General features: G+C 41.1%; 1 protein-coding gene across 14 annotated transcripts in view; it reads right to left on the bottom strand.

Moving 5' to 3' along the window:
• Positions 1-26,988, bottom strand: part of Dtna (dystrobrevin alpha) — a 373,587-nt gene that overhangs the window by 150,661 nt on the left and 195,938 nt on the right. The window contains exon 1 of one of the 14 annotated variants that reach the window (XM_085700063.2): positions 17,564-17,720. The exons of the other annotated variants lie outside the window; for them this stretch is intronic. The gene's annotated coding sequence lies outside the window, so the exon portion shown is untranslated. Of the gene's footprint in view, positions 1-17,563; positions 17,721-26,988 lie in introns of those variants that run through there. 14 annotated transcript variants of the gene reach the window in all.

Genomic DNA, 26,988 nt, shown 5'->3' on the forward strand with positions numbered 1-26,988 from the left:
ACTTCACTTTTTAAATGAGAAGTAAATTCCAAAGGGATTAAAGCTCCAGGGAATAGTACCTTAGTGGTTGGGTGAGGGGGAGGATCCTACATTAGAAAAAATGAAGTGCTAAAGAAGAAGATATTTTATTCATTTTGCACATAGCATCTCTTAATTGTGAGGTCCAGGGGAGCTGCTTCTTTTGACTGTTCAGTGGAATGACAGAGGGTTGCTACGCGAAACAAGACCAGACTTGGCAAATATAGTTTAAATTCTATGTATGACCTAAATATTGAATAGTATACATTCAATATTTTCAATTGCTCATTGCTTATCTGAAATCGAAACTTAAGGAGGACCTGATGTCACAGGTTTCTAAGACAAACTACTGGGAGACAGAAGCAGGAGGATAGCAAGGTTGGACCCTGCATAGGCAACTTAGTGTGAGCCCTTGTCTTAAAGTAAAAAATACAGAAATGACTGAGGCTATAGCTCAGTGGCAGGGTGTTTGCCACCATGCACAAAGCCCTGGATACAGTCTTCAACACACATGCACACACACACACACACACACACACACACACACACACACAACTTGAGGTAAACAGCATATTAGACTTCTTTTAGTCTTCTAGCCAGGATTTCAGTAGCACTTTTTCTTTTATTCAGATAAAATCCTCAGCCTGAGTCAGCAAGCGGTGTTCTGGCCAGGGCAGGCAGGCAGAACAATGCTGTCCACACATCGTCCCCTTTCAGCTGTTAGTGTGTTTAGTGTTAATCCACTCTTCTCATTTTAGCCAAGAAAGGGAGTACCCATCCCCAGGGAGGGTTTCCGCAGGTGCACACAAGTGGCTGCGCTGCACATTCTTTTCTGAGTTAATTCACAAATTTCCTCACTCACAGAGTACATCTTGCTGTTCAGAAAACGCTGTAACGTCAGACTTAGGTTCACACGCAACTCAACAAAGCAGATAAAACCTAAAACATGTGTTATGGAGAAACAGTAGCAAAAATTCCCAGCTGTTTCAAATGAATTATGGCCATCATGGCCTTTCTGGCCAAGGTTTATGTTAAAAAGATACTGAGATGAATACTCTGTTATTTTTCAGAAAGCTTTTAGGATTCTGACAAACCTAAGGAAAATAGGGAGGAGGCAAATGTCATGGTAAGAACAGAAAATGTATATAAGGAGTGAATAACGGAGCTGCTTCTGCCGATTATTCCCAAATCCAACAGAACTGACGAGCTTCCAACAGCATCTGAAGTGTGTTCAACATCCCTCATCTGCCCCGATGCTTATGTCTATAAAGCTACAACCTGAAGCAGGAATAATCCCTCGTAACCCGTAACTGTCCATTTGCCCATTCACCTGTTCATTAATGCAGCAAAGAGTTAAATATGTTGGCCAGACTCAAGATGACACATTGGTGGCACACAGTGGTAAACAAGACAGAAATAGTTTCTGCCCTCAGGGACCTTAACAGTCACAACAGAGAAGACAGACATTAAAAACGATTGCAAAAATAATTCTCTGTAATTGCTATATTACTCAGGGAAGTCCTGTTCCTACAGGCACTAATTATTCAGTGAAGATCACACTATCACATCCTCATCACCACTGCTGTCCCATTGACCATCACCACCACCATCATCACCATTATGATGCACTGTATACGAGACACTATGGAAAGTTCTGTAAATCCTTTATTTTGTAATAAATTTTAGCAATTTTAGCTAAATTAATTTTGGAAATGGAAAGTTGAGTATTTTGAAATATGGGAGACTTCCTTTTCTGTGGGTATAACCTCCACACTCTCACAAAGAAACCTCTGGAAGACCCTTTGTGTACTCGTATCTGGACACAGGGGAAGGACAGAGGTTGGGAACAAATACAGAAGAGAGCAAAGGTTCTCAGAAAGGTGTGGTTAAGAACGGTTGTGTCCCTAACTGACTGAGGCCAAACGAAAGCAGAGAACACAGGTTGGTAAGGGTAGGCTGTGACTCTCCAGGTTTCTCATCCTCGCTAATGATATTTGACCCCAATCCAACCTCAAGACAGGATATTTCTGGGCTGTGCTTCACCAGGTTTTGTCACACAGGCACAGGGTTAAGAGATGGCTCAGCACTTAAGAGCAAATAATATTCCCGCAGAGAACCTGCGTCTGGGTCCTAGGACACGTATACTTCAGTTTACAAGACATGCCACTCCAGCTCCAGGGAATCCCGTGCCCTCCCCGGACTCTAGGAACACTGCCCTCAAATACACAAACCCAAACACAGACACATGCTTACACACAACTAAAAATGAGAAGACATTTTAAAAAGTGCTTTAATAAAGGAGGAGTTAGAAGGCCACACTTTTTTTTATTGTTTCTTTTTTTTTTCTTTCTAGTTCGAAGGACTTCGTTCCTGCCCGGCAAGAGTACAGGCTATCCCCGTCCGCACATCAGAGCCCTGTACAGCTGTATTCTGCTTCTACCCTGGCAGTTCAAGGCACTTGACAACCTCACCCAAATGTATGGAATTTTACTTTACTTCTTCTCAATGAAGAGCTAACTACACGGCTCTAAATAAATCTCACGGCTCCGCCAGTGCTTTGCCTGCAAGTGACTCATCCAGCAGTTGTTCCGTAGGAATTATCTACGAATGCAGCTTTGGCAGGAGCAGTCACTCAGCAGGGCAGACCGTGTGTTTGGTGTGCTGTGGACAGACTTCAAGAGCATCGTGCACGTCCTGTGGGTTCTGGAGAGAAAGCTGGGGACACAATGTCCTGGCAAAAGCAAACACTCCTATTTATTTTTGGAATTACCCCTTTGGAACCATGGAGAGGTGAGGAGTTTGCTTTTTATTTTCATTCAGAACCAAGGACAGGAAATGAAAAGGTTAAGGAAACACAAACCTTGAAATCTTAAGGTTCCAATAACCGTATCTAGTGTGTCCTGGAGTCTTAATCACCGGGTACAGTGAACGCTCAGCAGGCATAAATAACCCAAGGCTTCTTTTAGGTCATCTCCTGTGGTTGGGGAAGTGCCAGACCTACAAAGACTATTGTTTCTGGTTGCTGGTTATTCCTCTCACTTTGACCATCCCATCTTCTTCTCTCCTCTGTGCTCTTAGGCTGTGTTTCCCTTTGTGTTTTTCAGAGTTCCTGGTGTACTCTCAGGAATATTCTTTAAAGATCCAGCATGGGTTGTGTTCAATCTCTTCAAAAACATTAAAAAAAAAATCAGTGTCAGTGTGTGACTCTCCCGTGTGTGTGTGAGTGTGTGTGTGTGTGTGTGTGTGTGTGTGTATGTGTATGTACATACTCATGTGTATGTGTGTGTGCACTCATACACACTAGACCACAACCTTGGGTATTGTTCCTCAGCTGCTGTTCACTTTATTCTTAGAGACAGGGTCTCTTATTGACCTGAAATTCACCAAGAAGGCTAGGCTAGCTGGCCAGGGTGCTCCAGAGATCTGCCTTTGTCTTCCTCCCCTGTGCTAAAATAACGAACTCACAGCATCAGAACCAGGTTTTGTTGTTGTTGTTGTTTTTCCCTGTGTGTTTTGGGGGATAAAACTCAGGCTCTCACACTTGCATGGCAAGAACTTTGCCAAGGTATCTCACAGCATTTGATGGGAAGGAGTAAATGTATACCTGAGGGATACACTTTGACATTTGCTTTGTTAACTGTTCTCAAAACATTGTTCCTCAGGGACAAAGAAGCAATCTGTCACCCAGGGGCTTAATTTGGAAGGGATTAAAACTGGTGTGTGCTTTCTTTATGCTTTCCCACTGGCAAAGACAGAAAACCTCTCTGTATTTACTTTGTTAGGACATATAGTGACATTAGGAGGTTAAGAAAGGCACACATTTTAGAGAGAGTGCTTGGCCAGGGCGTCGGACTCACTCGGCTTAAAATCTCTCTGTTGGGCACTGCTGTCAGGTTCCTACAAATAAGCTGAGTTTTCCTGACTTTCAGCTTCCTTATTTGAAAATAGATATCTATCAGCACTATAAAGATCCAAACAAGCAGAACCTAGAAACAAGCAGAAACAAGTAGAGCCTAGAATTGGGGAGTGGGAATGATTTTGGAATGTCCTCCAACCTCTGGAACTAAATAAGGCTAAAGTCATCTGTGTGCAGGCTCCTCTTATTTATATAAGCCAGTTTCTTCATTAATATGACTGGAGAGGGATGCTGGTGATAACACCTCCCCCATCACCACCATCACCCCCTCCCACCACCAGCAGCATCACCACCATCACTACCACCACCATCACCTCCATCACCACCATCACCACCACCACCATCACCACAACTCTCATAATCACCATCACCACCACCACCACACTACCACCACCACCACCACCACCACCACCACCACCACCACCACTACCATCACACCAGGAAACAAACCCAGGGCCCCCCACCAGGTAGACAGTTGCTCTACACTCTTGGCTCCATTGCAGCCCCCAGAGTGGTGTTTCTGGAGCCTGCTAGGAAAAGCATGCTGAATTATTCCTGTTACCTTATTTCTTGTAATAAATCAAGGCCTCTATTTTGTCTTCTTTTTCACAAGGTCACTTGTTTGTGTCACCTTCCAAAAAATGAATTCAGTTTGTTCTTTGACACAATTTATGCATTACATTCTAATTACTCTACTGTTCCATCCCTGTCAATCTTCCCACTTTCCTACAAATTCCTTTCTCACACTCATGTCTTTTTCCTTTGTTTTGAGACTCACATGGTCATGTAAACCACATATTTGGGACTGTGCATTGTGGGCACACCAGTGGGTACACAACAAAAGACAATGACCCCTCTTCTGGTAAAATCTTCAGTAGCTGATAGTTCAACAGGGAGGGATACAGGAACTTAGGTAACTTATTGTTGACAATGTCAGCCTTGTACAGTTCTAGAGCAGGCAACCACAGCTGCTGTGAGTTCAGAACTGTGATCACAGTGGCCATGTCATGCTGAGAAGAACCTTTGTTTTAATTCCTTGCTATTTAGGAAAGTTCTAAGCCAGGCTTGGTGATCCTACCTTTAATCCCAATACTGAGAGGCAGAGTCAGGCAGATCTTTATGAGTTCCAGGCCAACCTGGTTTACATAGTAAGTTCCAGATAAGCTAAGGCTACATAATGGGACCTTGTCTCAAACAAATAAACAGCTTTTCAAAAGCTATTGAAAAGAAGATAACATCCACACTATTTCTGAAGGCTTCTGTCCTGGTTCATGTCACATTGAGTATTCAGTTTCAAATTCCACTCTTTAACTGAAGTCACATCACAGCATTGTAACATGTCTCCTGGAGTCTATGTGTAAAACACAGGAAGGTAAACAGAAAAACTAACCAGTGCTGTGGATAACTGCCATTGTCAACTCAGATTCAGTTCAGAAATGCCTGGGCATTTTAAGGTGGTATGCAGTGGCAGCTGCAAGTATGGAGGCATGCAGACAGATACGGTTCTGGAGAAGGAGCTGAGAATTCTTACATTGTGATCCAAAGGCAACAGGAAGTGAACTGGAACACTGGGCAGTATCTTGAGCATATATGAGTCTTCAAAGTCCACCCCCACAGTGACACACTTCCTCCAAAAAGGCCACATGTACTCCAACAAGGTCACAATTTTGTCCTGTCACTCCCTTTTGGGGCCCATTTTCTTTCAAACCACCACACCTGGTTTCTGAACATCTCAAAAAGGGAGAAATCTGGCTGAGCATTGGTGTAGGAGGGCCTTCTTTCTATGTGTTGCTTTCATTGGTTGAATAATAAAAATGCCTTGGCTTTTATGATAGGACAAAACTTAGATAGGCAGAGTAGACAGAACAGAATGCTGGAAAAAAGAAGGCAGTGTGGCAGACGCCATGACTCTCCTCTCCGAGACGGACACTCATGCCGGTAAGTGACAGTCAAGTGGCAATACACATTAATGGAGATGGGTTAAACTAATATGTGAGAGTTAGCCAATAAGGGGCTGGAGATAATGGGCCTGGTAGTGTTTAATTAATACAATTTGTGTGTGGTTATTTTGGGGGTTAAGCTAGCAGGGCACCGGGAACACAGCCCGCTCCTTACTACCACAGAGCATGTGCATTCTTCTCTTTCTGTTTCCTGACTGAAGATAAAGCTTGCCCAGTTGTCTCAAGCTCCAGCCAGCATAAGTCTCCCATCATAATAGTCAGTACCCTGGGATTGTGAGCTCCAATAAACCTTCTCTCTCTTAAGTGTTCTCCTTGCCAGGCATCTTATGGCAGCCTCAGGAAAAGTAGCTAATGCAGCTCTGCTCTTACCAGGGATCCTGTCACGTCAGGAAAAGCCAGCACTGCAGTTCACCATGTAAAGTCATTTTTAACATCTTACTCCATCTCCTTCTAACTTTTCCTATCCCTCATCTCTCAGGACAGTGTTGCATGCTATATACTATTTTATAAAAAGCATATTCGCTCAAGAAACTTTTTAAAAATAAGGCTCTTTGAACAGTTTTTCATCATATGGATATATCCCAATTTGTTTCCATTGTTGAGTATTGTTTTTCTTAAAATTTTAATGTTTTAAAAAATACTGTCATCAAGGTCAATTGTCTATTAATTTGTGGTAAAAATATTTCCTTTTTTAGAAATTCCTGGGAGTAAAATTATTGGGTAAGTGGTCATGACCATTTTAAATGAGTTAAAAATATTTTAAAACTTGTCTTCAGAAAATTTGTAGTAAATCTCATTATTGTGAAGTAATGCTTAGTGACTGCACAATCTTTGTTATTCATGAAGTGGCTTTATTTGTCCTGGGGCTTAACTGATACACCCATTTCTGAATGTCTTTCTAGGAAACGACCATTGTTGACTATGATGTAGATATTTTTTGAATGTTTCTAATGTCATTTCTTTGACATGAGAATACTTAAAGGTTCACGTTGTGAACTGTAATCTGAATTTTTATACCATAAAACCAAAGAGTTTATGATGTAAAACTTAAAGATCATTAAAAATTCTTCTGCATATTTGCTCCAAAGGAAGCAAAACTTCTGTTTAAATATATTTACATGAACTTACATAGCAGCTTTATTTGCATAGTCACAAGCTATAAACAACCTGATGTCAAAATATAGGTGAATGGGCAAACAAGAAATTATTAAAATAATAAAAATGGTCATGTTTTTATACATAGAACAATGTAGTTGGATCACAAAACAATTATATCAAATAAAAAACAAAACAAAAATGTATTCACTATATAGGACTGTATACATAACATTTAGAAAGTCTAAGCAAACAATAGTGACTTGGACATGTTTGTCTGGAACAGGGAGGAGAGAGTGGGAGGTGTTACCAAGGGGTTTGAGGAGATGTGAGGTGTTTTATGTTTCTGATGTGTTGATTCTTGAAGTGTGTTGCTCTGTGTATAATATACCAACTTTTTATTTGTATAATATAAGTAATACAGTTTATTACCAATGATAGCATGATAAAGCTATTTAAAAATTTCCTTTTCTATTAATTCTTATGCCTATACCTAATTAATTCTTATACCTAATTAACAAAGATGTAGTTGTCATTTATTTTATGCCCTACATTGTTTTCTTTCCCAATACTAAAACTGCACAATATGTTTCTTCCTTATTGATAAATTCTGTCTTACTTAGCATACACTAGACTACATGCAAGCATTACTCATATTATCTGTGCTATTGCTAGAATTTTCTCTCTATTAATGCCCTCTCTAATTATAGTCCAACTTAATTTTTTTCTTATTTGTTTATTTTTATGTGCATTTGTGTTTTTCTTGCATGCATGTCTGTGTGAGGGCATCAGATCCTCTGGAACTGGAGTTATAGACAGTTGTGAGCTGCCATGTGGGTGCTGGGAATTGAACTCTCAATCTCTGGAAGAGTATCCAATGCTCTTAACTGATGAGCCATCTCTCCAACCTTAGTCTAACTTAATTGTAATTAAATGAAATACTCAATATCTGATAAAGCAGGTTTACTCTTTGTTTCAGTCTTCTTCTCTTGTTCAAGCCTGCCTTAATCAAAGGATTATGTCAGAAGAGAATATTTAATTCCAAAGCACTTTTTAAATAGAGTGTGAAATACTCAAAGTGATACACGCCGTAATTTACATTTTTATTTACACTTTCAGGAGAAGCATAAGAAAAAAAAAGGCTGAAGTGGAAGCCACACTGGTTGAAGAACTTCTGAGTTTAACTAAATTGGAACAACCTGTTACTGACAGTCATGCGCTCTATTTTTTTCCCCGTGGTCCAGATTTTAGTAACTGGTTCTCACAGAGAATTAGCAGAGGTAGCAGAGGTATGCCTCTGGGAGGCATAAATGGCATCTAAGCTAAGGGCAATGAGGGTAAAACAGGAGAGTGGGGAGTTCACATGGTGTGCGATGCAAGGGTAGTAGGTCTATCTAGGAAGATAATAAGTGTTTCATCGACAAGATAAGATTGCCCAGTGCCTGCTTGTTACATGTATGAGGGCAAGAGAGTGCTTTGGGGGCATAAAATACCGTTTTGTTAATTTAGCGTAAGTTTAACATGTCTGCCCCATCACCTGGCTTTTCCCGTTTGAATTTAAATTCAGCCATCTAGAATTTCCCACTCTTCCATATTACTGTCCCATATCAGGAATTTAATTGACGACTATTCTTTTATTTTCCGGAATAAGCAAGCTTTCCAGCAAATGCGTAAGTATCAGAATGATTACGTGGAAGGGTCCAGAGCACCAGTGGCCAGGCAGCTGACTCTTTAAAAATATTCGTGTGTACACAGAGTAGCTTGGCAATATCTTTGAAAGAAAGATTTAATTGTAACTGTGTGTGTGTGTGTGTGTGTGTGTGTGTGTGAGAGAGAGAGAGAGAGAGAGAGAGAGAGAGAGAGAGAGAGAGAGAGAGAGTCAGAGGTACCTTCCATTTTTACTTTGATAGGGTCTCTCGCTGGCCTAGAAATTTGTAAGGAGGCTAGCCTCTCTGGCTAGCAAACTCAAAGTTCTGCCTGTCTCCCCCTCCCATCTCACTAAAAGGGAGCTTTCAAGCATGCCATCAGGTTTGGCTTTTACACAGACTCTAGTCATTGAATTCAGGTTTCCAAGTTTGCAAGGCAAATGCTTCATCAATGGAGAATCATTGCTTTAGCCTCGTGATTGCAAGTTCTAGAGGTGAGAAGGTACTGAGTGGTTAGTACATCAGTCCATTAGAACATATGCTTTGTTATCTAAACTGGTGAAATCATGGAGCCTGCTCTCCTTTATCTTCGGTGTTTGGTTTTGAGATAGGGTCTCACTGCATAGCTGTGGCTGGGTTGGAACTCACTAAGTGGACCAGACTGGCCTTGAACTCACAGATCATCTGCCTGCCTCTGCCCACTGAGTGCTGGAATTAAAGGAGTGTGCCACCATGTCTGGCTGTGTTCCTTCATCTTTAACAAGGAAATAGATAATAGCAATTAGTAACTGCTGAGAGAGGGAGAATGAATCTTCCCCAGGGCGAGTGCCCTGGCTGGTTATCCAGCCCCAAGTGGTCATCAAGAGAACATTTGCAGGCAGGCAACACTGATTGAACTCAGGTTATATTTATATGTCTATTTGAATTTAAGTATATGTGATAACAATGATAAAAAAAAAGGAAGCCATGAATTTGGAGCGTGTTAGGAATGGGAGTGATAAGAGGGAGGGGAGAAAGAGAGGAGAAAATGCCATGCTTTTATTTTAATTATATACAAAAACAGCAAATGAATAAATAAATTTAAAAACAGAAGTGGTGGTGCCATCTACTTTCCAGGACTATATGAGATTCAGTTGCAATGTAATGGAAATACGTCATGAGCTGTGAATCAGGACATAAATGTTAGCTATTACTGTGGCTAAAAGTCTGCTCCATCTCTAGTAATAAACTACATAAAATATTTGTGTAAGGATCTGGGGTGGTGGCTCTGTTGGTAAAATGCTTGGCTTGCAAGCATGAGGGCTTGAGTTCAATACCTAGAACCATGTCAAAGGGTGTGCATGGTGGCTCCTGTTTCCTATCTGAGATCTGGGGAGGAGAAGGCAGGTAGATTGCTGGGCTCAATGGCCTCCCTAGCTTAATCAACTCAAGTCTCAATGAGAGTCCCTATCTCAAACCTGACTCAATGCAACCCAACCCAACCTGAAGAAACCCAGCCCAACCCAACCCAACCCAACCCAACGCAACCAAATCAAACCAAAGAATGGATGACATATTCTAGCTTTATCTTCCTATCTGCAATACAACATTCTGATTAAAAGAAACTAAGAGAGCAAAGGGTTTACTTGGTTCAAATTTTGGCCACAGTTCATCTCCGAGGGAAGTCAGGGAAGGATCTTAAGCAGGAATCTTAAGCAGAAACTATGGAGGAACACTGCTTGCCAGCTTGCTCTGTGTTTATGCTTAGCCAGGTTTCTTATACAGCCCAGGACCATCTGCACAGGAAATAGGATTGCCCACACTGGGCTGGGTCCTCCCACACCAATTAATAATTAAGACAATCCTTTAATGACATACCCACAGGCCACCCTGATGAAGGCAATTATTCGATCAATAGTTTTATTTCTTCAGGTGATGATTCTAGGCTGTGTCAAGTTGACAGTTAATATTAATTAGGACTTAGTACCAGAGGACCCATACCCAAGGCTGACCGCTGGCCTCCATATGCACCCACATCCACACCCACACATACACCCATACCCACCCCCCATACACACACACACACACACACACACACACATATATATATACATATATATATATATATATATATATATATATATATACATGCACACACATACAGATTCACAGAGATAGTTTTAGAGATCTGTAACTAGAACTTCCATAAGATCTGAGGCAAAATAAAATAGAATAGCCACTTGGTCCCAGAGAAGCATCCACTGAGATGCTTGATGAAGAGGACAGGCTTCAGATGATCTCCATCCCTGTATCCCTAGGGAGTCCTTCCCTGGCTGTCAGGGGTGAGAGATCAGGTGGTTCTTCTAATCCCTCTTCCCTGCCATCTTCCTGGGGCTGTTTGCTAGCACACTTGCTGGGTGACATCATTAGTCAACACATTGCATTCTCAAACCACTCATAGAGGCAGAGGAGTCACAGACAGGTATCAAGGCAACTGCTAGTTGCTCAGACGTAGGCCTCTCCTGACTCTCTATTCCATAATCTGTGAACCCCCAGAACCCCCACATTCCTGCTCTCCCAAGCCACAGTGACCTTGAATCTCCTCTGCCTCCATATGTGGTTTGTTCATCACTCACAGCCCACAGCAGCAACACCCTCCCTGGAGCCCAGGACAACAGAGGCGTTGTTCTTGCCTGGCCTCGTGTCTGTATGTTTCCCTATCTTGAATTCTGCATCTGTCAGCATGCACATTGCAGTAGATTTCAGGCCAAAAAACTGTCCATGGAATTCCTCTGGTACAGTCAGCAATCCACATCAGCAGGAAGGAGATCAGAGTCCGAGCCTGTATTTGGGTCTAATTGAGTTCTGCCTGGAGTCACTTACTTGACCTAATGGCCACTGTCTAGCCATTCAGGATTAGGCTTTGTCCAGCCTCTGGCCTGATATTCCAACTTCCCCATTGCTCCCTTAGGTTACAAAAATGCCAGAGCATTTAGTTCCTAGCAAGACGACAACGAACAAAGTGATGTTTTATTCAAATCCCAAGCATGGGAGGGATTTCATTTTCTTTCATTACTCCCATGGGCAGCAGACATTCTCTGCCAGAAGGTCAGAGCCCTGCAGGTGTCTCTGTAGATTACGTCAATGAAGCACATCCTTTGAGGTAGAGACTTAGCTATGTCAGTCAAGCTGATTGACAGAATTTCAGTAGAAAAGGGTTCCTTCAACTTGTGAGGGGAACACGCCTATGAAACAAAATGTAACTACTGATGGTAAAAATAAAACAGATTTTAATGACAGAAAAAATTTCATAAAGACCTCATCTCATTCACATGATGTCCACAGATGTGCAATCGCTACACAGTGAAGGACGCAGACGATGGTGCAGCATTTCCTCCTGACAGGACGGCTGTGGCTATTCTTGGTAGAAAAGCGTGCACATCATAAGACAGGCTCAATTTCCTTGACCATGATTTTATTCAAATGCCATATGCAGTAACTGGAAATTTTTAAGGGGGCTTAGAAAGTCAGTCAAATGTTTCCTAGCTAGTTAGTGTAGAGACAGACAACTGACAAAGCGTCTTCTCAGATCTGCCCTTTACAAAGTGTGCTGGACTCCCAACTATTCTTGTTTTTGTCTTGGATGGTGACCCCGACTAGGTGATTCGTTTTCGACCCTCCAGTATGACCTCCTGCTGGTCTCCTGTCTACACTGCTGTCTACATTTGAAACTTATCAAGTGCACCCAGCTTCGGAGTCTTTGGGGGGTAAATTAGTTTAAACTCAATAGAAGAGCAGGTAGGTGGAGACTTAGCACAGTTGACAAACCCGACGGCGCTCTGACATCCCAGGCCTGCAATCACCTCATTAAGGAATTGGCAACATGTTTACTCCCTAGATTGTGGTAAGAATTAAGTGGCACATGAAGAATGCCTGATGCCAAGTTGTCAGTGTATGATTATTGTGGTGGTGTTGATGGTGACGGTGGTGGTGGTGGTGCTGGTGACTATTTGTTTAAATGGTAGCTATTTAAAAAAATGTTTTTTTTTCCAAAATAAAAGTTTCTTTTATTTGCTGGTTCTTTGGGACCTCATCATAAATATATCCCCCTTTCTTATCTATTCCCTTTCTCGCCCTCCTTCCCCCTTTCTTTTCCACCGCTCTTCTCTCCTAGCTCCTTTCCTTCCACCCTCCCACTGGCTCCCTATCTTTGTTGTTGTTGGTTTTGTCCTTGTTTTCTCGAGACAAAGTCTTGCCAAGTAGTCCAGGTTGGGCTACAGCTGACAACCTCTCTGCTCCAGCCCATTAAGCACTGGGGCTGCAGACCTGTAGCTCAGCACTTGGACGCCACTCCTCTTTCATAGACGTCATGAATGTTATTTTTAGATTGTCGTTTGTCTTTTTATTTTCCTTAAAGCATTTCCCAGAAGGAATTCCTTCTCATGCCACCACTGTAACGCGTCTGCCTTTGAGGGCATGCGTTTCCACCCCAAGTTCTGTATTTTCTCTATTACTAACTTCATGGACCCTCACCGGACACTGGGACAGAAAACCCATCTGACATTGCCTCTCAACTGTGAAACAGGCAGAGAGGCCAGAAGCTTTTTTTCTGAGAATAATCTTTCCTCAAATAACCCAGAATCAAAAGGTTTCAGACATAAATACTATTTAATGCTAAAAATTTTAAATGCAAAAATTATTAAAAGGGTACAGATTGTGAACATTTCACAGCACTTATCCTGGGGTCAATAATTGTAATATGACTGAAATTATCATGCAAATGCAACCAGGTGAACACTCCTTATATACTCTAACAAGTGACGTTTCCCTAGAAATGAGTTTATTCTTCTCTGATAATTGCACTGATTGTGCAGTTCTTGATAAGCTTAATCACTTCTTATGAAAGCCTCTAGTGTTTATCTTACAAAGCCAGCATCATCTTAAAATAAGTCTTTTAAGAACACAGCGAAGCACACCTATTATTAGTGATTTATAAAGGCTATTAATGAAATTAATTAAATTTGGAAGCACATCTCTGAGAATCACACAATGCATTAGAGATTTCTATTTTCTTAATAGAAAAATATTGCCCTTTTATGAGATCTGGAGACTTATTTTCTAAGTCTGATTTAGTCTCCAAATTCGTCACTATATTACCAATGCCATCCTCACCAGTATTATGACCATGACATCATTACCTTCTTTTTCACTCAAAAAGTTTAAGAATCATTTTTAAAAAGTCAAAAGTTCAAATTTTTCATATGAAAATTACGGTGGTCAATAGTAAAACACATTTTTATTAAATAATGTTAAAGAATAACCCTTAACCATGGTGCAAGAGCTGATATTGACTCTTCATTCATTGGCTTAATCTTCAACTATCTTAAGAAAATTGTCTTGGGGTTCAGAACATATCTTTAATTTCCTAGTAATTCTCTGTGAGTTTCTCTGTTTTGCCACCATGGCTCTGCTGAATATGTATCCTTCCTACATATTCAAAGGTTTTCAGATAATTAGTTATTTGAGCATCTATGAAGTACCAGAAACTAGAGACAAAATGTTAAAAAGTACTGCCAATCATTCACATGAGGAGGATGTCCAAGTTAGACACACGGTGGTGAAAATACTTATTTAAAGCAGTTTGACAATATTTTTGGGTGTGGCGAGGGCGCGAAGAAGTGATTCTGAGTCTTAAGAATGTAGGTACCAAAATGGCTCTATAGAGGAATCTTCTTTTGAAACATAGTCTTAATTCTTAGTTTTTATTTGTGTGTGTGTGTGTGTGTGTGTGTGTGTGTGTGTGTGTATGTGTGTGTGTGTGTGTATGCAGGCACAAGCACCATGACAAGGGTGGAGGCTGGAGGATAACTTTGTGGTATTGATTATTCCCTTCAAACTCAAGTTGCCAGACTTATGTGGCAAGTGACTTTATCCACTCAGTCACGTAGAAGAAGCTGCTGTCTTCTGACCTCTTTGTGACAATAGCCGCAGAGATGAAGACTCACTTGTAGTCTAGTGTCAGATGACATAATAACCCAACACTTGGCTGTAGTTGTTTACTGCATATGTTTCTTGATAAATCAGCTTATAGCAAGATTGAGACCATTAGCTGATGTCTATTATATATAAATGTATTATATAATGATCATATATAATAATATATTCTATAGTGATATACAATATGTAATGATAATATAAATTAAAATATTTATTATATATCAGCTGATATAATATTTATATCAGCCAATAGAATGAATTGTAGTCAAGCAGTGGTGGAGCATGCCTTTAATCCCAGCACTTGGGAGACAGAGGCAAGGGGGTCCCTGAGTTCAAGGCCACCCTGGTTTACAGAGAGAGTGTGTGTTCCGGTATAGCCAGGGCTACACAGTGAAACTTTGTCTCAAAAAACCCAAAAGAAATTTTAAAAAGATGTGCTGTATAATGTATGTATTTTAAACTTGTAATAGTTAGGTGAGAGTGCTTTTTAGTTATCCAACCTTGTCTGTAGAACTCAGTGCTTTTTTTTTTAAATAAGATATAGTGGTTGGACACACATCTAGACATATTTGGATAGAGGGAATCTTAATTGAAAAAAATACTTCTATAATATTGACCTGTAGGCCAGCCTGTAGAAAATTTTCTTGATTAATGATTGATGAAATGGGCCCCAATCACTGTGGGTGGTGCCATCCCTGGTCCTAGGGTGCACAAGAAAGCAGGCTGAGCAAGACCGTGAGCAGCATTCCTCCACGGTCTCTGCTTCAGTTCTTCCCCGAGTTTCTGCCTGGCTTGCATTCATGCTGGACTACAACTGTTGGCTTAAATAAACCCTGTTCCTCCAAAGTACCTTCTACAACGATACAGCAGTAGAAATCCTAATGCAGACATATACTGAATACTTTCAGTAGCAATGACATAAGGATTGCAGATCATTGAAACTTTCATCTTCTTTCATCAGAGTCACATCCTCTTTCTGTGTCTGATAGGGGAGTTCAGCCAATCACAGTCTGTTTGTGGGGCGTGTCACCCTTAGGCAAAAGTTTACCTATAAACCTGGGGCGGGGGGGGGGGGGGCCCTGCCCTCTCTCTCCCTCTCGACCTGGCCTGGATCCAGTGTTCCAGATGGGTGGGACTCTGTGTAAGTTTTTCCTTCTGTTTTATTAAAGCTGTATCTTTTGTAAGATAGTCTGGGGACTTTTCATTACCGATCACCCTGCGGCATCATTTGTCTCTTTGCCTTTGTTTTCCTTTATCTCCATCATTTGTTTTTAATTTCAATAAAGACAGACCATTCCCCCATCCCCCACCACAGAGCATTCTTTCCTAAAGCTAAGACACTGCCAGCTTTGAGAATTTTGCATTTTAAAATCTTTTATGAAGTATGATATATTTTTTCACTGATTTTGGGGAAACTTCTCATCCCCTAGCAATAACAACCTAACTAAGGCTGTGAAGATATTTCATGTCTTGAAGATCATGCCGAAAGATTGCTCAGTATTATCAGTAACGAAGGCAAAGAGAAAAGATTGAATTCTGAGAGAAGCACTAATCTTTTGCAAATGTGAGTTGTGATTATGATGCTTTTACTATTTTTTTTTATAGTGGAAAACAGATCTCTTTTCAAAAAGCATGACCAAGTGTGTTCAGAATAGTGATTGTGACTCCAAGGTGACATTTGGGAGTTAGTTTAGATACACTAAAACTGTAAACCAAGGATGCAACAATAAAAATAGAGCATATATGACTCTAACAAACTTCAAGTTTCTCTTTGAGAGGAAAGCATAATACATGGCTCAACTTGAAAATAATATATTGCTTTTTGTCCTGAATGTCAATCAGTGGCAAACAATTAATTTAATCTTACTAAGAAAGTAATTTTCAAGGGTTGATTTTAGTTGATAGTGAATAGGCTATCATAACAGTAAACTTTGCATATGTTTAGTTAGATCTTGTCTTTGTAAGCTTCCAAGACAACTTTGAACAAATGAGAGAAATTGCATGGTTCACCCTTGGCTAAAAGTTAAAAGAAATCCTACTCTTTTGTAGAAATGATGTGAACAAGGAACCAGAATAAGTTATCAATAAGAATGTTTTCTCTTGTTCATGGGCTTTCTCGGAGCATCTCAAAGCCGCCCCCTCGATGCCTGCTGCCAGGGTGACATGTGAGCAAATCAGGAGGAGGCTTCTGTGTTCCCTTGGGTATTAGATGGGGCACCAAACCACATTGTATTGCTTCCGTTCAGTTCCTGCACCTCCTCTCTAAGCAAAAGAGTTCACTTGGCACTCACTCACCCATACTGTATTTACTCCTGTTTTTAATTCCTCTGGCACACACACAGTCGCGATATGCGGATGAAGAGAAAGCCAATGAATTGACCCACACAGTAAAAACTGTAGACAAAATGAACTCTCTGACACTGGATGGGGCTGGAAGTCAGTATGACGCAAAAGGGCAAAGAAGTCTGTACACAGTGAATTCGCCAAGCAACCTCCTGGAGAATTTGGTCCTCGTGCTTGATTTAGCAGGAGACAAGCAGCTTTGGACCAGTGCCTCCGAGGAGAGGAGAGCAATTGTAGAGGACAAAACAAGGCAACTCTTCACTCAGCTGCACACCGATCCAAAGGCAGCAATGACTGCTCTGTTTCCTTTCTACATTTCTTTCTTACACACGTAGCACACACACACACACACACACACACACACACACAGAGGCATGACCACAGAACTTTACAAATTCATAACGCACTAGAACATGAAACTTTTCAGTTAAAACAGGTGAAATCGGAGATGGAGAACTTGGGGAGGGGACAGCAGAAAGTTCTCCTGTGCCCATGTGGGGGATGGGGGTAGGGTGGGAGTGAAGCCAACAATGAAATTCCAGCCAGCAAGTTATGCTACTGCCTCAGAGGTAAGAGAGTTCCGATCTGCAGCTCCGATTGTAGCTTACCTGGTTTTGTCGTCTCGTGCACCGACAAGCCCCTAATTCTTCTACGAAAGTGCTACATCTGCTGAAGGCTACGACACCGGACCTTAGACACTTCCACAGAGGAAACTCCAAAGTAACCTTTAACTTCAATAAAAAGCTGTGTTCATTCTTCCCCTTGTGCTCAACACAGCAATCTAATACACCTCATCATGTGGTCTGTTGCCATGGCAGCAATGAATCCAGCTGCTGAGATACAAAAGACTGACAAAAAGTTGCTTTCTCCCCCTCCACCCACCCCGACAGAGTCGGATTCTTTCCCCTCTGCATGACAAGTCTAATTTGAATATTTTTCTCTTGCTGACTCAACTATATGAATAAGGAAAAAGAGAGATGGAAGCGAATAACAGGTACAAAAATGCGAGGTTTCCCAAAGCCTTTAAATGAATGAAATAACTGTATTCATTTTAAAAATTGCTGCTAAAGTCCCCAAATGCTAACCCTTACCCCATATTTCAGCCTGCTAGATATTTTTAAACACCAGTTACTAACACAGTAGGAAATATTCCCACAGCCCCTTTCAAACATTAAAAATAAATCAATTTAGTCTCTAAACAGACTGGAAATACACAGTAGGCTAGTTTCAAAGCACAGTTTTTGCCTCATGCGAAGTCTGATTCCCAGCTTAGATGTGCAAGGAAAGGAAAAGCCTTTGTTTCCTTGTTGTTCGTTTCTATTTCAACTGATGTGTGGTGGCACAGCTTGAGGGCCAGGATGAACCAAACTCAGCCTGGGTACCCTAGAGTACTAGAGAGGTCTTTGGGTTGGCACCAGAGCAATTCTAAGCCCTCCTGCTGATGCCCAAACCACTGTCTATTAGGGAACAGTGAAGGGGTTACTGTCAGTGGAAACCTTATCCTTTGGGAGAAGCTTATGGAGTCCCCCAAGTCAGAGTTAATCCTGTCCTCTGCCACTTCTGCCACCCCCAGCTGAAGTGCTGTCCTCCTGGGCTGTGACTTTGTCCCTCTGGCCTTTTCTTGGTACTTTACAGCTTTATTTAATCTCTTAATATCACTGGTATTTTATTATATTTGTTCGATGTACCTGTCTCACCTCACCAGATGTGGGCTTTTTGAGAGAAACCCTGCCTGACTCATCTTTCTCCATGCCTACCAGCTATCAAAATATATGGCACAAGGCAGGGAGAGTGTCCAGGGTCTGGGTAAGACAGCTTCCCAGGACTTTGTGCCCAGCACTTCTGATATAAATTGTCAAGGTCTTTGCAGGATTGTTCTTGACAGTCGCTCTTAGAGACTACAGGGGCAGAGATATGGGCAGCTAGGGGGTTCAGCAGATGTGGGCTAGAAATCACACACACATACTCACACACTCACATACACAGAGAGACAGAGAGAAAGAGACAGACAGAGACAGAGGCAGAGGCAGAGAGAGACAGAGTCAGAGAGAGGGAAAGAGAGAGAGAGAATGGGAAAGAGAAAACAAGAATGTAAAGTTGGGTGGGGGTGAGGTGAAAGGTCTAGAAGGATTTGGGGAGGACGAAGAAGATGATAAAACACATTATGATAATTTCCTAAAAAGTCAACAAAAAGCCTCTCTCATTCCATGTTACCTCACGGGGCCTCTTCACACCCCAGTCTACTGCTCTGCAACTCGGCAGCTACTTAAAGGGAAGCACTGAGCACAACACTGAAAGCACACCCAGTTCTCAGTAGATCCAGGCTAGTGCTCCTTAGGATGCTTGTGAGTTTCTGAGTTCGTGTTCTCGAACAGAGAGACAGTGGGGGAGCTGACCAGACAGGGTGTTCCCGTGCTGATAAAACAGCCCTTGTCCATCCAATACACATCATCACTCACACGCTTTATGCTGTGGGTCTGGGGTATGACACCGTGAAAATAATGAATGATTTTGGGTAAACTGTGATGGCAGCTTGCCCCCACCCATAGCCTGGCAAGTAGGAGCAACTGAGCAGTGGAAGATGTGGAATGGACCGAGCAGAGGGTTCATTTGGGGAGTTGATATTTGGCAAACTATAATTATGAAAAAAAAACCATTTAAAACAAAGGTTATTACAATCTTTATACTGGATTCTTAAAAAATGGCCGTGTCACGCTTCGTGGGTGAAGGAGCTTGCCAATGAGTTTGAGTCAATCCCCTGGCAGCCCCATGATGTGAGGAGAGAACCGACCTTTGCAAGTTGTCATCTGCCCTCTACACATCACTGTGGGGTACGTGTCACCCACCTCATACAATAAATAAATCTTAAAAATAATTGCTGTGTCCGTGCCATTTAGAGGTGACAGTTTTGCAAATTAAGTGGAAAGTTAGGAATATTCACTCTACAAGATTTCCGAACAGAAACTAGACATGTTGTTTGCATTTCAAAGAAGTTAGATTAACTCTACCAGTTCACCTTGATCTGTAACAAGTGCTGTAAACTGCCCACCAACGAAACTCTTGGCTCCATTTCTCTACCATCATCGAACTGAGGAAATTATTGGGCACCAAATCCAAATGCATAGAAAAACGAGTGCGGGAATCTTTTTGGGAAAAGATTGAAAATGGTAAAACGGCACCAAGAGTTAAAAAAAAAGAAAAGTCAGAGCAGAGGGCAAATAACAACAAAAACAAACCCACAGCTTTCCATCTCAGGAAAGGAGAAAATGTTGTGCCTTGTAAGATTTCTCTATCACTAAAAGAAGAAGAAAGAGAAGAAAAGCCCCACAACACATCTGTTGAGATTATTAAAGCAGAACCGGCTCTGCTACATCCCTGAACGATGCTCTAGGGTGACTCATGCAGATGCAGCGCTATGTAACCGTGTGCGACGGAACATGGTAGGAGGCGAGGGCAGCCACACTGAAACCAACACCGCTAACCCTCGCCAGAGTCAGGGCTGGAGGAGAGGCCAGTAGAACTACACTCTGAATAATTCATGACATCCATGTATTATGGCTGAAGAGAGGCCCTTCAGTGCCTGTGTCCAGTGTTTTTAGGAGTCTCTACCTGGTGCTTTTTTTCTACAGACGGCTGTGGGTGTCTCCCTGCTCTTCATTTTTCAAACCTAAAAGTCCTCATTTGCCCAGTCCAAAGGTACAAACCCTGCACCCAGAGCATTCAGTCAGCTGCGTATTCTTCATCAGATGGGAGAGAGTCTTGCTCGGTTCTCCTTTAAGCAATAGGAAACACAATGTCGGTGTCCTTGCCTTGCAAGCCTTGTTTAAAATCTCTTTTCATGCATGTTAAGATAAATTTACCTCTTCGTGTGAACGGGACTTGTAAGATAACCTATCAATGCTGGTGTGGCTCAATCAGTTGCTCAGGAAGAATCAGTCCCTTGGACAGCAACCATGTTTGGTGACATGGGTGATGATTAGGAAAGGACCACCGGGGAAGTCTTTACCAAGCTCTGGTTCCACCGAGGTACGAAGAAGCCTAGGAGGTCACAGGCTTCACTGTTCCTCCTTGGAGGGGAGGGTTTGAGTTTCTCAGGCACCCAAGATAAAACCCTGCCTCTGAAGGTCACCAGTTTGAACTAAGCTGTGCTGTCACAAAAACACTGGCTGGTGAAACTACTAAAACTAAAGCAAGACAAAACAATTTGAGTCACTGAAATGTCACTTTTTCTTTTCACGTTGCATTCTGAAACTGCCCTTTTTCTTTTGAATGCCACAAAGTCCTTTATTGTTAGGATACTGGTTTATATTAAGTGAGAAAATTTGTTAACTTTAATACAAGAAGATTGCGATCTATTAGACAGTTTTTGGAAGCACATGCTTTCTTGGACCACATTGAGCAGCTGACCTAAAGTATTCTTTGGATATTAAGATTTATTATTCATAATATTTTTAAATAAAAGCCTGGGGCTATTGCTGACTGTCTCAAGTTTTATGAATAGTGCTTCATGTGTTTTTAAAATATACTCTTTTCTTTGAGTTGTATTAATAGGTTTGTAAAGAAAAAGTTTTTTTTTTACCTACTTATGGATATGTCATAGAAATATCTGTTCTTAAATAACATTGTGACCTTGATGGCTTTGAATCCTACAGAAAATCCTGTGTGGGCCCTGAATCAATTTGCTGTACTTATTTATGGGAACTGACCTCCAAACTTCAGATTCTATAGTTACTTCTGGGTTCATACAGAAGTGGAAACAAAACACTCAGCCTTTAAAATTAATCATGAAAAGTTGTACTTCTTGTGCATTTTGTCACTGAGGATAGCAGTATGTGTTTGTTGTAGAGTAGTTTAAAAAAAAGAAAAACAGAAAAACTGTGAACTAGCACTAAGAATACTCAGAATTTAGTTATCAGACATAACCAACACTGCCACTGTTTGTTTTCTGTGTGCATGTGGGTTGCTCCTTAGGAGTTATCTGGGGTGGTCTGTGCATTCTGGATCAGAAAGAAGGAATTTTTTGGAGGTGACTACATTTTGTTGTTTGTTTCCCAATCAGGGTCAATGCACATCTGTATCTCAAGAGCCATTCATTGAATTAGTTCCTTTGCTCGCTGCTCTAACTATGTACCTGACAAGAAGTAGCTTAAGGGAGCAAAGGCAGATTCTGGCTCCTGAATCCTTCAGTGTCTATCATGGATGCCAGAGACCCGCCTGTCCCTTCCTCTCCAGCACTGGGTTGACAAACACTGGCCACCATTACCACACCTTCTTTTTGTTATTGTTTTGTTTTCCTCAATGTGGTTCTGGGAATCAAACTCAAGTCTTTGTGTCCCAAGGCGAGCGCTTTACTGACTGAGCTATTTGGAACCTCATTCTTAGCAGAATTCCTTTTCTTATTCTGAATGCACAGTACTACAAATCACTGTTTCACAGTTGCCTCTGGGAGGCTTATGCTGAATGAGAGGGCCTCCTCTAAGTCAATGAAGATTAATTAAAACATCCTAAAAATACTTTCTGTACTAGATACAAATAATATGAATGGTGCTAAGATCTAGATCCAAAAGTAAGAATATAGACAGGAAAATACAGCTTTATATATTGTGGTAGTTTGAATGTAATTGGTCCCGAAAATAGGAGGTGTGGTTTTGTTGGAGTGGGTATGGCCTTGTTAGAGGAAGTGTGTCACAGTGGGGACAGACTTTAAGGTTTCCTATGTTCAGGATATCATCCAGTGTTTCAGTTGGCATCTTGTTGCCAACAAGCTAAGATATAGCCAGCATCATGTCTGCCTGCATGCTGCCATGCTACCTAGCATGGTGATAACGAACTGAACCTCTGAAACTGTATGTGAGCTACCTCAATAAATGTTTCCTTACAAGAGTTGCTATGGTCATGGTGTCTTTTCATGGCAATAGAAATTTTCATGTATCAATACCCAAGAAAGAATATAGTCAACAGATTAGACAATGGGTATATAATTAAATCAGGTAAAACTAAGTAAAATGTCTTCAGACAGGAAAGAATCCATATAGTGCACCACCAGGCTCGGAAAACATTTGTTATTGTGGTCTTAGGTGCATTTCCTCTTATAATTTTACTTTGTGTTTAGTGATTTGGCATGTAGTAGCACAGAGCCCACTGTGCTCCTGAGGAGGATGCTGTTGGTCTCTCACGGTGCCAGTGGTTACCAAGAGTCTGTGGAGGAATGACAGAAGCCATTAAACTTCTTCTTTCCATAACTATGCTATTAAATGACAAATCACTTATTGGTCAGTAGGCAGGAGGATTGAACTTTATTTGTCTATCAAGAACTATGTGTGTCCCCAGCTGACATTGAACTGGAGGAGACTGGGATGTCAATGCACAGTTGTGGGTTCAGCAAAAATTAATTGCTGATGACAACTATGATAAAAATAAGGAGCCAGTCAAAAAAGAAGGTCAATATTATAGGCTAATAAATTATTACCAAAAAGCCCAAAGATTAATCAAAACAATACAGTGGTTCATAGAGAAATAAAAAAACAAACAAAAAATCCACAAAAACAAGCATATATGCTTAAGAATACACAGAGCAAAATTACTCAAGGAGACTAGTAAGGAGTTCTAAAAGAAATGTACACTATGGAGAAAATTGTGTGAATTGAAGCTACTGACAAACTAGTAAGTGAAAATTTGCTTAATACACTTGAATGAGTTCTATTATTAGAATGAATGCAAAGGCCCCTTTCCTCTGTGTTAAGTACTTTGTACAAATTGACCCATACTATGAATACGGGGCACTTTAAATCCTTCTGAGTATCCATGGCAACTGTCAGAAGCCACAGTCATCTGATATTTCAGAGGCTGGTTCATGATGCTGAAGGGCTCACTGGGGTCAACTGGGAGACACAACGCTTGCTCCACACGTCAGCTGGGCCAACTCCCCACAAAGCCAATGCATTCTTCTTAGAACCTCACAGTGACATATGCAATGGGGAAACTGGAGAAGGTAGAGAGGTGGATGAACAATAATCAGGAAGCAAACTGGAATTGGAGCCTCTCAGGGAGGGGCTTCAGCTTTTGAAAGGCTATCAATGAGTCAACAATGTGAACAGGTGTTCGTCATTTCTTATTGAAGCCAACACAATCTACTTGGACCAAGTTAGATTCCAGAAAGGACATCCCACTGTAACATTAGAATTCTGGTTTCTAAACATGCAGATAGAAAGACACTGGTGTACGTTAACATGGGAAGGTTTTCAGAGGATACTGGTCAGTTGTTTTTGCCATACGTATCACAGAATTCTACATCTTAGTGAAGGCAGATATGGAAATCCTCTGTATGACATGCTGTGCTTGGCTTGCTGTGCTTGACTTGCCCACCTGTAGTATCATACTCACAAGGATAATGTCCAAGGATAGTGTTTGAACACAAATACTGTTTGTTGATGTGGGATTCCATTCCCCTCTGTAAGCTGTGAATACCATTGGTGAATGAAGAAATTGTCTTGGCCTCTTGATAGGGCATGGAAAACTAAACTGAATGCTGGGAGTAAGGAGGTGGAGTCAGAGAGAAGCCATGTAGCCCTGCCAGAGATAGACACCAGAACTTTAGCTGGTAAACCACAGCCAAGTGGTGATACACAGATTAATGGAGATTGGTTAAATCAATATGTGAGAGTTAGCCAATAAGAAGTTAGAGTAATGTGCCAAGCAGTGTTTTAAATAATATATTTTCTGTGTAATTATTTTGAGGCTGAACAGTTGGGAACCAACAAGTAGCCTCACTACAACAATTTGGCATGCCAATATGGCCAACTAAAATCCATGTAAAACCTGAGAGGGCTTGGAAAGGAATTCTAGACACTAAAAAACAAAGTTTAGCTGCATTTATTTTCCTGAATGGGCTTTGCTTGCTGGTGACATGCTGTGGTTCCTTTAAGAGAAGTTTTCCTGGTTTAGCAGTAGCAGAAAAAAAGTCATAGTTTTGAAATGCTGGCTTTCTGGGCCACGCTGCCAGTGCAATCTCTGGCTTTTTTAGAAGGCTGAGTATTTAAATGGAGTTTGTAAGTAGCATGTTACAAACTGCTTAACGGCTCGACAGAGACCCGCTGCATACTTGAAACTGGGGCAATGCGCACGGCTTGTAGAGTCAGTGAATGGACTTCCACCATGTTGGACTATGTGGAGCAAACAGTCAGGGCTGTATATATCCTAGTAATGCTGTAGCTTATGTTTCTTAGAAGCACTTAGCATTTTAAGAAGCAGTCCTGGTCAGAAAATAATTATAAATACACAGTAAAGACAAACTCAGATGGAAAAGACCTCTAAATGGTCATGGTGTTTCCACAGAGGATAAGAACCTGTGGATTGCTTCCCGACTTGGTTTGATGCACTAAGATTCCCCTGAAATGTCACTGTGAACACCCCCAAAAGTACTTTGCCCAATAAACAGCAGGAAGCAGTTTGGCGAAGAACTATACCCATATTCCCAAATATTGTTTATAAATGTTTGTTTACATTTAAAAGGGGATATGCTATAGAGATTTGTATTTGTATGGATCTTGGTTTGTTGATAAAAATTTAAGGTCACTTTTGTTATATTGTGTATATATATATTTCTGCTCTTTATTAAGGTATTGTGTTTGTGCAAATAATTTAAAAATGAAATGTAATAATGGAGAGTCATCTATAATAGTCAAGCTTGTAGTCATGTTAGTTAGATTTTCTAGATGTATAGAAATATATTTCAGTTAGATAGGTATTCTTCAAATCTTTCAAAGACTGCAGAACATGGCATTTAAAATGTCTAAGACTTTAGGACTTTTCATAGCATGAGGCACATCTGCTCCTGGCAGCACCAACCTACTTCAAGAGGATGATGGGCATTGAAGAAGCTCCTTATGGAATTTGTTAGCTATTTAGACAAGAAACTGCTCTTGCCTGTACTGCTTGATGAACTGGACATGCAGGACCCATAGAGAAATGACTGTAGAATTTGCCTAAAGGTGAGACAATCCTTTGGGGTTCCTGCTTCATGAAAGAGTCTGCTAGACATTCTGCAGGATACAGAAGAAAGTGACTGACAAACTGTCAATATAGGTAGAACTGTCTTTGAAATTTCCTGCTTCATGGAATAGTCCACTGGACACTATGGGCCCATAGGCTGAAGATGGATACTCCAATAGTACAGAAGAACTTTGGGTGATTGTCCAGAGAGTGAGATGTCTCTGTCAATTCTAGAGTTTTGGAAGTTGCTTATGGAGTTGAAGAATAGATAGCTATAGTTATAGTTTTCCTTAGTTATGATAAAAGATAAAGTAGATATAAATATTATAACTGTAATTGCTTGATACCTGTTTTTATATGTAATTTTACTATGTTAAAGTTAAAACTTTTTTATTTAAACAGAAAAGAAGAGGTGATGTGGGATTCCCTTCTGTATGCCATGAATACCATTGGTGAATAAAGAAACTGCCTTGCCTGTTGATAGGGCAGAACTTATGTAGGCAGGGGAAACTACACTGAATGCTGGGAAAAAGGAAGCAGAGTCAGAGAGAAGCCATGTAGCCACAACGGAGACAGACACCAGAACTTTAGCTGGTAAGCCACGGCCATGTGGCTATACACAGATTAATGGAGATGGGTTAAATTAATATATAAGAGTTAGGCAATAAGAAGCTAGAGCTAATGGACCAAGTAGTGTTTAAATAATGTAGCTTCTGTGTGATTATTTTGGGGGCTAAGCAGTCAGGAACCAATAAGCAGCCTCACTAAATAGTTTGCTTTGCTGATATCAAGCTGTATGATATTCCCTTTGTGTGTGTATTGTATATTTGTAGTATATGTATGTGTGTGTGTGTGTGTGTGTGTGTGTGTGTGTGTGTGTGTAAGTGCACATTTGGTGGAGCTATGCCTGTGTGTACTGGGTATGTATGCATATGCATATATATCTCTTGAGGCCAGAGAACAACTTCAGATGTTCCTCAGGTGCTGTCCAGTGTTAATTTTTGAGGCAGAGTCTCTTACCAGCACAGAATTAACCAAGTGA

The sequence above is a fragment of the Myodes glareolus genome, chromosome 13 (assembly GCF_982192425.1).
Source record: "Myodes glareolus chromosome 13, mMyoGla1.1, whole genome shotgun sequence".
Classification (NCBI taxonomy): Eukaryota; Metazoa; Chordata; class Mammalia; order Rodentia; family Cricetidae; genus Myodes; species Myodes glareolus.